This window comes from Anser anser, assembly GCF_964211835.1.
Source record: "Anser anser genome assembly, chromosome: 4".
In the NCBI taxonomy this organism is placed as follows: Eukaryota; Metazoa; Chordata; class Aves; order Anseriformes; family Anatidae; genus Anser; species Anser anser.
In genome coordinates, this window is record NC_139724.1 from 30,208,486 (window position 1) to 30,220,662 (window position 12,177).

Genomic DNA, 12,177 nt, shown 5'->3' on the forward strand with positions numbered 1-12,177 from the left:
CAGGAGCAAGTGGCCCAGAGAAGCTGTGGATGCCCTATCCCTGGAAGTGTTCAAGACCAGGTTGGATGAGGTCCTGGGCAACCTGATCTAGTGGGTGGCATCCTGCTAGAACTATATGATCTTTAAGGTCCTTTGCAACCCAAGCCATTCTATGATTCTATCATTTTTGATGTCTTACTTGACAAAATATTGTTCTAAACTTAAACATTACCATAAAATACAAAGAGAGATGGTGTTCACTTAGCAACATAATGGAGAAGGGTGGAGGTGAAGTGTAAAATAAAAACTACAGCAGTTAAGGCAGCTTTAAGCCCTCTCTTTGGCCTCCTAGGAGACCAATAACTTTGCAACAATAATGACAGCTATAAATGACACTTGTCTGATCTTCTAGCCATTCCTCACACTGCCAAAAATATCTGCCTTGCTCAGGGCACCAAAATATCTAAGTTCCCTATAGTACAGAACAGTATACATTTTCTCATTCAGTGGCGATCTCTCCAAATTCTCTCGTTTTGTCCCTACAAAATGCAGCAAAAAACATTTAAATCTGATGAACTGCTTGATCGCTTCTAGTGCTGAGTTTTGGAGAAGAAAGGAGGAAGGCAGATGCCAGCTTCCCTTTCTACTCTCATATATTTTTGTAACTGCTTTGGCACCAGGCACTCTAGTTTGAGTCCTTTTTTTTTTTTTTTTTTGAACAAACAAGCATGCATTTGTCATAATTACTCCTTTAATTTATGGTTCATTTGCATGTTGTAAAATGCATCTGTAGAATTTCATTACAATTTATGTTTATTAAAATACTGTATTCACCCTGGAGTCTAGAGAATTGTGGTATGTTGTCCCCAGCTTGTAGCCAAATGCCCTGGGCCCTTGGAGCCAGCTGGTGTTGTCTGCATCAGGTACAGGGCAGCACCAGCCTTCCCTCCTGGAGGTCCTGCAGCCTTGCCTCCATCACTTGTGCCCCAGCACCTGGTACCAGAGTCTTACACATTTCTCTCACAGGTCTTGAAATCTTTGGCTATATTCTGTGCGCCATTTGAAACCAATGAAGGGTTTTCTTCTCAAATAAAGATATTCCCCTTCTTTTTCATTTTTTTTTCTCCCCTCAGAAAATGAATAAATCTCCAAAACCAAAATAACTCATTGCCTGACATAACCTGACTTGTGTACTGCATAAATCACTTATTTTCTGCTCGTTTCTCCATCCATCCAGAGGCTAATCTGTCCCTGTGTTTACATGTATTCTTCTAGCAAAACGTAAAGCTCTTGATGGCTGATGTAAAAGGTCTGTTTGTACTTGAGACCAGCAATAGTGCACTGTGCTGAATACAAGTTGTGCTATTTACAGAAGTCCCTCTGTGGGCCAGTGCCTGGAGTCAACGGAAGAACTATTCTCCCTCCACTCCACCTTGTGTGTACTGACATCTAAAATAAAGTAAATAATGAAGACTAACGAGTAAAATGTCACAACCTGTTTGAGGCAGTTTGTTTGGTATATTACCAGACCATAATCCACGTTTGCAATTTACCTATATGTAGATCAGGACAGAGGCTTACACTCTGTGATAGATCGACATCAAAATTTTGTCATTTTGTTGGGTTCTTAGGAGAAAGGAAAGTGGAGATTAAGCATCTAAATACATTTTAAAGCATTAAAAGGGCAAAAGAAGAGGAAAGTTTGTATCTCAAGACTTCTTTTTCTCACTAGGGCTCACTCATACTTGAAACCACTGGAAAATAAAACCAGGAGACAGTTTGAAGAACCTATGGAGGATAACATAAGGACAAAGAAATACTCCAAAATGGCTGAGTGAGCACTTCTGTTTCCATTAAGATAGAGAGTTTTTACCATACACAAAGAAAAGGAGCGAGAGCAAAATCTTTGGAGTTTCTCTCAAGAGCTGTTTGCTTGAATCAGAAACTATTGCTTTAAAAAAGGAAAAAAAAGAAAATTTAAAAAAAAAAGGAAAAAAAAAAAAGCATAGATCAATTATATAAAAGCCCCAAGCTGGGACACTGTAGATAAGTCAGAAAATTGATAATCAGAAATAATTTTGGTAATATTCTGGTTTGAGTGATTTGAGTTAGTAAGAAAGAGAAAGAGAAAGTTCTTTTTGAGGCTGTTTAGTGGACTGTGAGACGCTTCTGGGGAACCATTTAGTATGTATTCAATTTGCAGTGGACAGTACTCCACATGAGGCCTGCAGACAGCAATCTCTGTAGACCAGCTGAGGGTGGAGACAGTATGTATGTCTCCCTGAAGTAGTTCTAGCACAAGGCAAGGGTGCCTGAAACAGCAGCACAGATCTATACAACTTCTGTGGGAGGGAAAAATGAAACAATATTGCTGGTAAATAAAGCAAAAAAACCCACAGCATGTATCCTTAAGAGTTGTCCAGATAAAATAGTTTCACATGCACCTGTACTGACAGAGGACTTTCTCTGTTCTTGAGAAATTACTTTTGGTCTATAGCAGTAGGATTCTGTAGGAATAAAGTACAAGCAGGGCAAAAGAAGGAACCTTAGTTTTTCTAAGCTTAGTGTTCATAAAATTGGTTTGATAATAACTGTAGATTCATAAATGAACTACAGTGAATTATAGTTAAGTTCTTACAAAGCTTTTGTTTTATAAAGATAGCAATTTAAAAGATTTTAAGAAATGCTTATACACAGAAGTCAAAGCAGTTATTTTCACTTGTGCTTTAAGAAAGCAGATCTGCTTGTGTGCTTCCAATCTTCTTACTAATAAGTAGAACACACAGGGCAGGGGTAAAAGAAAGGGCAAGAATATGATTAATTTCAAAGCAGAACAAGAAAAACAAGCCAAACAAAAATGTTCTTGTAACTAGTGTTACTTTTCAGTCTTTTCATCTTTAGCAGTGGGTAGGGAAAAAGAGAAGATATTGGCAAATCAGATAATCGTGAAAGAAAAGAACTACTGTCCCTGAGCAGAAGTTGTTGAAAGTTGAATGAGAGTTGAATAAGAGGTGCTTACAGCATCTACTTATTTCTAAATATAACTGAACTAAAGAAGAGAAGGCATCCTTCCAAGGCCATTAACTCCAAATCTGCAGCTTGTATCGCATTAACTCCAAACAGATACATCTTTATGAGCATTCAGAAACAAACTCTTGTCCGAGTGGTTGTAAGGAGAACAGAAAGGCATCAACAAATTGAAATAGTATCGTTCTTCAATTTGGAAGTCTACTATTCTCATCATCTTTGTCACTATAAAAACAAAACATGCCAGAATGCTGGATATTTTGAGAGGGGTTTCCGGCATAGAAGGATATTATACTGAGGTGAATTACAAGTATGCAGGCATGAAATCTCCCAAAGAGTTTAGACTGTGGGTTCATTAGCATCATGAAAGTATTCCACGAATGAGTTTACAAGGCTTTGCAGACATGGATGTACAACCAGATTGAAAGAGTGAGTGCAAAGAAAATTGAGCTAACCAAGTTAGTATACCAGAGAAAGTGTGTCGTATAGTTCATAAAGAATCAGAAATACAGTACGCACACCCTAATGTTCACAGAGTTAAATATTGCAAATGGAAAGAGTAGAAGAAAGATCTAAAACTAGGAGTCTTTGCCTATGATAATTTTTCCCGAACATTTCACTCAAGGGACTGCAAATATCAGAGATGACACTCAGAATATCTCCTCAGATTTCTCTTTTACAAATTCAGGACAGCAGTTTACCATGGAATATTCATGAGATAGAAATTGAAACAAAGAAGTAGGTGAAGATCCTGAGATACAAATTTTACATTTTTGAGTTCCAGCATCCGATCAAAATCAGAGGAAAAGATGTACTTAAATTTCTCTTTGCTCAAGAATATACACACAACCATTTTCAGATATAGAAGAGGTCAGAAGAAGAAACGGAGGGGAAAGCAATAGCATGTTGGAGCTAAAAGTCAATTAGGGTTGAGTAGTCTCTGAGGTCACATGAGCTACGCACATCATTACCATATAGAAATGCCACAGTAAGCACTGAACATGTTGACAAGCACAGCCTTGTACTCTGTGGTCTTACTAACTTGGATCCCACAAAGAAGATAGACTTTTTTTATAGCAATGACACCAGGATAATTAATCTAACCCCTCAGCTGAGCTGTTACATTCACACTGATACACCAAAAAGGCTGTGCTACTTACTTTTTGAGAGCTGACTTGGATTTATTCAGAGGATTTCTATATCTAGCTACAGTTATATTCTCTTACACCGTAATTTACAAAGCACCACAGCTGTGGACCAGCCCATATCATTCATGTCCTCTGCTCTACTCCTTTAATATTGAAGTCATAAGAGTAAAATAACAATGATTCTTCCAAAATGTTGTGAAAATAAGATACTAAAAGTAAGGATAAATTGTATTGATACCTGAGAATTATCACAGTTGTTTCCATATATGAGAAATAGGAAAAGGTGGTGGCATTTTCTTTTTTTTTTTTTCAATTTATGTTTGTCTTCATAAAATATTTATATGTTCTCCATTTTGATACCACATACAAATATTGTACACTCATGTACACATTTATATTTTAAATTAAATTATATATTTATATTATAAATTAATTTTAAAGTTCAGGAATTTAGGGAATATAATGGCACCCTACAATGAGAGAGCTACCTGGAATTATTTGGAAGGCTATGTATGCTTTTATTGCACCTACAAGAAAGTCATGAAAAGGATCAAACGAATTTCAATATCAAGTACTTTGTATAAAGATGAAAAGATCAAGTATTTATTTGCCTCTGCTTCATGAAAAGATTTTCTAAAACCACTTAATGAATGGAAAAGTGAGGGGGGAAAAAAAAAGAGCATCAAGATATGAGAGGAGGCTAAGCAACAAGTATTGTAGGAAGTGCATGCAGATGTTAGTGATTACTCTGCCTTTGCAAAATGGTTATACTTCCATTTGTTCTCAGTGTATCATTAAGAGCTTGTTTCATAATGCAAATATATTTTAGGGAAGCATAGAACAAGAAGGATTTTTTTTTCCAGTTATTTTTTCCAGAATATATGTATTTGCATATAAACCACACAAGATGCACATATACATATTTTTATATATATCCCACCTTTACGGAAATTGAAATTTTATTCTGCAAAGTAAAGCTTTTTGAAAAAATGGATGCATTCCTTCACAGTTCAGATTACTATGCAACTGCAGTGTTTAAAATACACTAAGCAAATTATTGCAGCAGTGTGTTATTTACTGTAGAACAGTGGGTTTTAACTCTTTAATAATTACAGGAGAAAATAGAGCACCAAAAAGCAGAAACTCCAATTTTGGAGTTCTAGCAGTGGAATACACATGGTACTGTAACTTAAGAGTAATATATTTGCTTGCTGGCTAGTCCATAGTGCCAAGAGAAAATTGATCAATCCCTAAAAGAAGATTCTATAGATTAACAGTACTGTGGAACTACTAAGAAACAACAGATTTTGTCTACCACTATTCAAGATGAAATGGTTCCCACAACCTGTTTCTGTCTATTTATGTCCCACACACCTGTTCAAAAGAGAAGAAACATGTCTAGGGAGTCAGACTTGTGCTTTCTGCTACAGATAGTTTTACTCACCATATGCTAACCATCTCACACCATCATCCTTCTTAGTGTCAAGCCCTGGTATTAAATCCCATTTTCAAATAGCACTCTAGGATGAAAATAAAAATAAAAATTTAAAAATAGGAAAAGGTGAAACAGGTTACTTGAATATCTATTATCTAGGAAATTTTATTTGCGATAACTAATAGCTTCTTTTCAACAGCTTATGAATTCAAGAAAATACAATCTTTGTTCCTTAGATGCTGATATCTCTCTATATATACCTGTTATATTTCCTTCGTGGCATCCTGGAACTCTGAGAGCTGTTAATGAGAATGAATGGGTAAATAAATAGAGAAAGTAAGTGAAGATTCTGAGAAAACCTCTCTAGTTAGAGATGATTATTTCATATTTTTCAATATGTTGTTAGGAGCATAGAAGCATTTAGAGGAACAGTATTTACTTTTAGCTGTAGAATATGCTGTTTTCATTGGCTTCTGTTTTCTGGATCTGACTTCATTCATGGCATAAGCACAATGCAACCATGTAGGAATACAGACTTATCCTGTCCTGATGTGGGTCTTTTGAAAACTTTTGAAATGAATGAAGTTCATGGTTTTTAGAGTATTGCATTTTAACCTTCACATACAAATTAATAATCTCTAAGAAAAGGCATATAATAAATATAATTTTCTATGCCTGCTAAGACACTTTTAAATATTAAGTATTATTAATATGAAAAATACACATTCATTAAATGGAAAACCTACTAATACTTATCTCTATGAAACAGGAATTTCAACAGAAAAAGAAAACAATATTGAATACTGAGTTGGAATTCCAGGCAGCAGTAATATATATTTTTTTCCATATTCACAACCTATTTGATTGCAAAGGTCTACATATCACAGAAAAAAAAAACAAAAAACAAAAAACTGAGGTTACCTTCATTATATGTAATAGAAAACTGACCATAGCATAGCAGTATCATGGTCATCATATTTCAGGCAATACACTCAGAACACAACATTAGCTCATCCTTCTGCTACATCAGAAGCCATCTCTTGACAGAAGTCAATAGGAGCTGGATAACTAATTGAGTTTAGAATACTGAGAAACTGAGTTCAACTAGATCAAGAGATGAAAGGGAGAACAATTTTATCTTTAGGCAATTAACATCTCAAATGGGCAGCAGAAAGTGTAGAGGAAATAGGAGACAGTGAGGAACAAGATATAAGCATCCCATAGTTTTAGTTGAAATTATAATGAATGTTTAGTTATTGACCAGGTTTCCAGTAAGACAGGAGTTGTTGGGTTTTTTTATCCTCTTGATTCAAGTCAAATGCATGGTGTTGGGATATTTTCCATTCCTTAAGAAAAGCAGAGTGTTTTAATTTCAACAAGTGCAAATCATAAGGTCTTTCATGAAAACAAAGGAAGAAAGAAAGAAACATTGCTTTGCAGTCACTTTAGCAGCCATAGCAACTTCTCTCCATAGCAACCATTTCTTGATGCAGTGGTAAAAATGCTTACAGAATTATCAGCTCATTGAGCTCATCTTTCTGCTTGGTACATTAGGAAGATTCTGTTTCCTTTAGCATCCAAGCAGATAAAGAAAATCCTCCACTGGTATTTCAAGAGTTCCTTATGCTACACCAAGGGAAAAGTTTATTTTATTGTTTTTTATTTTAAAGATGACTGACTGGTGCGTGAAGTCAGTCCTTGTTAGGAGCTCAGTCATTAAAATGCTGAAGTTCTCTGATTGATCCCAAAAGGATTATATCACCTTCAGTAAGACAAAGAACAGATGTGGAAAGGAGAATATGATAGAAAAGGAATAAATCCCATATATGGGTGTCTCACCAGCTAGAGTTCCATTGTTCCTGAGCCCACATCACTCACCACTCAACAGCTCATCTTATAGTTCAGTCCATATCTAGTAAACAGAGGTACCCCTTGAGAAAGTATCTATTCATGCTATGAGAAATACAGATAGGAAAGTGAAAACCAGGTTCTAAACAAAACAAGCAAATACACGAGATGTTCTCAGGAATAACACTTATTATACTAAAAGATATGTTCTGATAATAAATCCAGATAAAAAGAAATGCTGGAAGATAGTTGTGATTGTTAATGTTGTTTTCAATGTACAAATCAAATTAGGAATTTTTGCTATCATATTTTCATAGATGAGATGTAAAAATAGCATCTGCTAATTAAGTCAAAAATATCATATTTATCCCCAGAAAGATGAATGTAGTCCTACCTCACTTGAAGGAGGAGCGGACCATGCTGACTCAGCCACCACCTCTTCACAGGATGCAGAAGTACCTCCTGATATGGTGAAAGCATATATTTTGTGAACTCTCACGGAAAATTTTCACCTTATGCCACATTTCCCAGGGCAAATTTGTAGCAGAAGTCTTGGCAGCTGATGGCGATCCATCAGAATATTTTAGCATGAGAAAGGAGAATAGTTGCTATGATTCTGATCCTGCTTCCTACCTATACAGCGCTGCACAGAAGAAAAGAGTTCAAGATATGGCTACCATATACATATGTCTGCAGACAGATCTGAGTTTCTTTATGTGTGTACCAAGTAAGCTGGGCATAAATTTATTCTGGCCTGGAAAGTAATGCAAAGATTGCTCTGTGTGGACTAAACCATTCCAAAACTCAGATGTCTGACTGAAAGAAAACTGGACTACTGTTTCATTAGGTGGGGCTTTGTCTTGTGTGTCTCAAGAAAAATTTCATATCATATGATTATGTCTTCATTGTCTGTTCTGCTTTTTTAAAAATACAGTGGCCTTACTATTGCTGTGATAATGTGACACTGAATTGTCCTGATGTGCTGGCATCACAGCTGTAGTTAGTTGGGCAAGCAAAAATTCTGTTCTTGAGTCATGAGTGTGAATCTGAGGAGTTGAAGAATGCAGAATACTGAGCAGAAAAATCAGTACTGAATCTTTTACATTGTTCATTTTTACATAAATTCCCCAGATTGAACAGTTAAAAGATTTTTAAACTAGTAATTGGAGATACTACGTAAAAAGCATTGGTCTTGGGGTAATTATGAGACTGGCAGTAATAATTAAGAGAACTGACATTTACCCTATAACCTTAGGTTACAAAGCTAAACAGCTGAAGAGAACAGCAGACACCCTTAAATACTACATTTTGAACTCTCTGTAGATTTGGGAATGCAAGGTCAGCAAGATAGATAGCTTTTCTACTATTCTCATTTGCAAAATTCCTTTTATTTCATGAGAAATGTAAAAGCGATTTTTCATGGAGCACTTTTCCTCCTTAAAAAGCTAAATTCTGGAGCAAATCTTTCCAACAAGGGCTAGATCCTATATAATACACATGGCTGGAAATCAAATGGAAAGCTTAATTAATTAATGAGAGTTATGCTGGTAAGTTAAGAATGGATTTTATAGTGTACAAAAGACTGAAGTTAGAAATTTTTAGAGCACTGTGCAGCTGCTATTTTAATAAAATTAAAACTTTTGTTGTTGTTGTTGTTCTTGATATTTTAAAGGAGCAAGGTCTAATATCCAAAAAAATCCATTATAATCTTTGTACTTTAGAACCAAAATATCAGGTTAAATTCAGGCCCTCATTAGCATAAAATGCATGTATCATCAGTTAAGGATGAAAATCATCAAATGAAGAAGTGTTCTTTACTTGTCAAATTATAATGTAAAATGTCAAAACACATTTATGAGTTTTATGAACTTGCGGGTTTTTTGTTTGTTTGTTTGTTTTTTTGATTTGTAATAGTGGCAAAGTACAGGCTGGATGATTAAACTGCTTTTAATCATTGTTTGATTTGAATCATTGTTGGGAAGCACAGTTTAGAACTGAAGATTGACTCTTAAACATCTCCATCCACGTCATCCATGTTGCTGCAGAGCTTTAACACTACTTCCACTGTTTTCATAGGGAGGAGTATAACATTGTCCTATCCGGTGGAGACTGATGGGGTGTCAAAGCCTGCCTTCTGCCCTCCTCAGCCATCAAGGTCCTTGTATAGTGTTATCTCCATCCAGTAAGAAATGGTATAATTATTGCTGTTATCCAGTAGCCCATACCAAGCAATCATCCGTTCTGAACTGATGAAACCAAAATAACAGAAATGCAAAAGAGAGGGTCAAAACAGGTGGGAACAATACAAATGTAGATACAAAGTATAGATCAGACAGATTAGAAGATGAGGGCTGTATCATCTACTCTTTATATTTCTTTGACAAGATTTTATGTTATTTATATTTCAATAAGTAATTAGAGAGTCAAATGCTCTGAAATTCTAAAAAGCTAATCTTTGATTAATAAGTAAGAAGGTGACAGGTGATTTTCTAGGTCTAATATATCCATTTAGTTATTATACAGAAAGCTTGTGAACTTCGATAGGGGAAAGTCTTCAGGCTAGGAAAGCATCTATTTCCTCTCACCTCCCTGGTGGAAATGGTGTTTAGCTTTCTCTGAACTATAAACTCCTACAATTGCCCTTCTGTGCATGCATTCCTGCAAAAGCAGAGACTAATCCTGAATGCTTTAACTTGATGAGTAAGCGGCAACACAAAAACAGTGACACGCCAATACACAGGGCACAGGAATTCCATTTCCCTCCCAGAAGCTAAGATCTTGTAAATTTAATTTAGTTCCACATAACATTGGGGAAAACATATTCTTAGTCTTCCAACTGCTTTTCATTAAATGTAAATTTTAATAAATTACATAATCTTTACACAAAAGTTGCTTAACTGAGTGTTATCTTGGTTGAAAAGCTCAATTGTTAGGACATGACAGATTTACACTTCCTTAGACAACTGTAATTCCTTTGACATTGTGCTTGTGCAACACAACAGGATCTTCAGCTGCAAGACCACATATATTCACCACAGGGTGTTGTCTCTCTCAGAACTAAAGCTGCATAAGAAAATACAAAAAACAAATACAATCCTTCAAGTGTTGGTCTTTGCAAAATTAATCTTTCTGGACATTTTCTTGTCATGCTTTTTCAGTATTCCTTTATATATATGTTTTTGTAGTTAGCAGAAGAATATGTATATTATTTTTAGAATTTACACTCAGAATAAATTAAGCATTTTTGTATTATTTGGTTTCACATGGTAATAACCTAGCATAAGCCTAGCAGCTCTGGGTCAAATTATTTTAATGTTTTTCTTAATGCCTCTAAAACTGTGCCTGGGAACATATACTGCATATAATAGAGCATAATCAGACCTAAAACACAGTCAGTACTCTGCTAGTGTTCTCTAAAACATGGCTTTCTTGGAATTTAAAGGTCATTTGAAAGAACTGTAAGAAAATCTGCCTATACAAAAAAATCCACATGACAATTCATTTCCAGCCATTTCATACTGCTTTCCATAGATCCAACAAAAATGTAAATAGTTAAAAACAGAAACAAAACCAAAAACTTGTCAGTGCTCACCAGGTAAAAAAATTAAAAAGATAAAATAGTTACGGTCATTAAGATATTTTGATATTTCAGTGATGCTAGGGTCTTCCTTTAACAGAATTAGGGTACTCAACCAATGAGACCATTTACTATGAAATATCAAGATAACATTTACTTTCCTGAAGACTGTAGCAGAAAGCTGGGTCAAATTTGGGTCTGCTTTTGTGCATAATGAACTGCTGGTGCTATTATATTTTTTTCTGACCGATGCAAGGATTATAAATTATTCTTAGGCATGTACTCTTACATTTGTCATTTGCATTCATTTTGGAAGGGTTTTGAACATTTATTATGCCCATAACCTAATCTCCCTAAGCTGTTCATTCCCTGTTCATCACCTGATGGGAATAATGAGCCTGTGTAAAAGCAACAGAAAGAGTTTCTCTGTAAATGTACAGACTTTCAGCTGTACATCAACTGAGTTAGCTGTTTGCTTTATCTTCTCTATTTCCATAGCTTAAAGACTTTATGACTTAATCACTTTTAATCTTCTTTCAGTTTGCCATTTATATTTCTTCCCAGAGGCATTACCTTTTGATGTTGGGATTTTTAAACATCAGATAATGGCTTACTCCCCCCAAATTTTTCTTTTTTCTGAAATCCATTCCTGCAATTCAGGCCAAAATTCTTCAAATCAGACATGGCTTGTAATTACCTTGATTTTTGAGTGCCTGCTTATGATTTTCTGAAGCACAAAGTGTCATGACCCTGATACATGCAATAGATGTTGTGGCAGAATGGTGCTTATAGAAATCAGAGGCACACATAGCACTTACCTTTATTGCAATGGGCCTTCATCCAGGACTCACTGCAGCTGGTTATCTAAAGGTAACAAAGTGTTAGTAAACACTTAGTTTATTAGTTTAAGATCAAGGTTTCATCAAGGTTTTCTCACACACACACTTTTCTGCTTGAAAAAAAGTGTATTTTCCTAGCTGGCTTAAGATCTATCTACACCATGGCAAACAGATTGTACTGCAGGTATTAAGCTATTTGTCTTCCAGAATATCTCTGTCCTTACTGGTACAGCCTTCTAGATCACACCCGGGATAAGTTACATGTGACTCTGTAACCAGCCATTGCCAGGTTAGCATTTGCTAGCTAGTTTTTTGTGCAACATT

At 35.5% G+C, this 12,177-nt stretch overlaps 1 long non-coding RNA gene across 1 annotated transcript in view; it reads left to right on the forward strand.

Moving 5' to 3' along the window:
- The window catches only part of LOC310898705, a 200,121-nt gene extending 190,031 nt beyond the window's left edge, over positions 1-10,090 (forward strand). Inside the window, exon 16 of the long non-coding RNA XR_014583567.1 lies at positions 7,812-10,090. This is a non-coding gene — a long non-coding RNA (uncharacterized lncRNA). The remainder of the gene's footprint in view (positions 1-7,811) is intronic.
- The last annotated feature ends 2,087 nt before the right edge of the window (positions 10,091-12,177 follow it).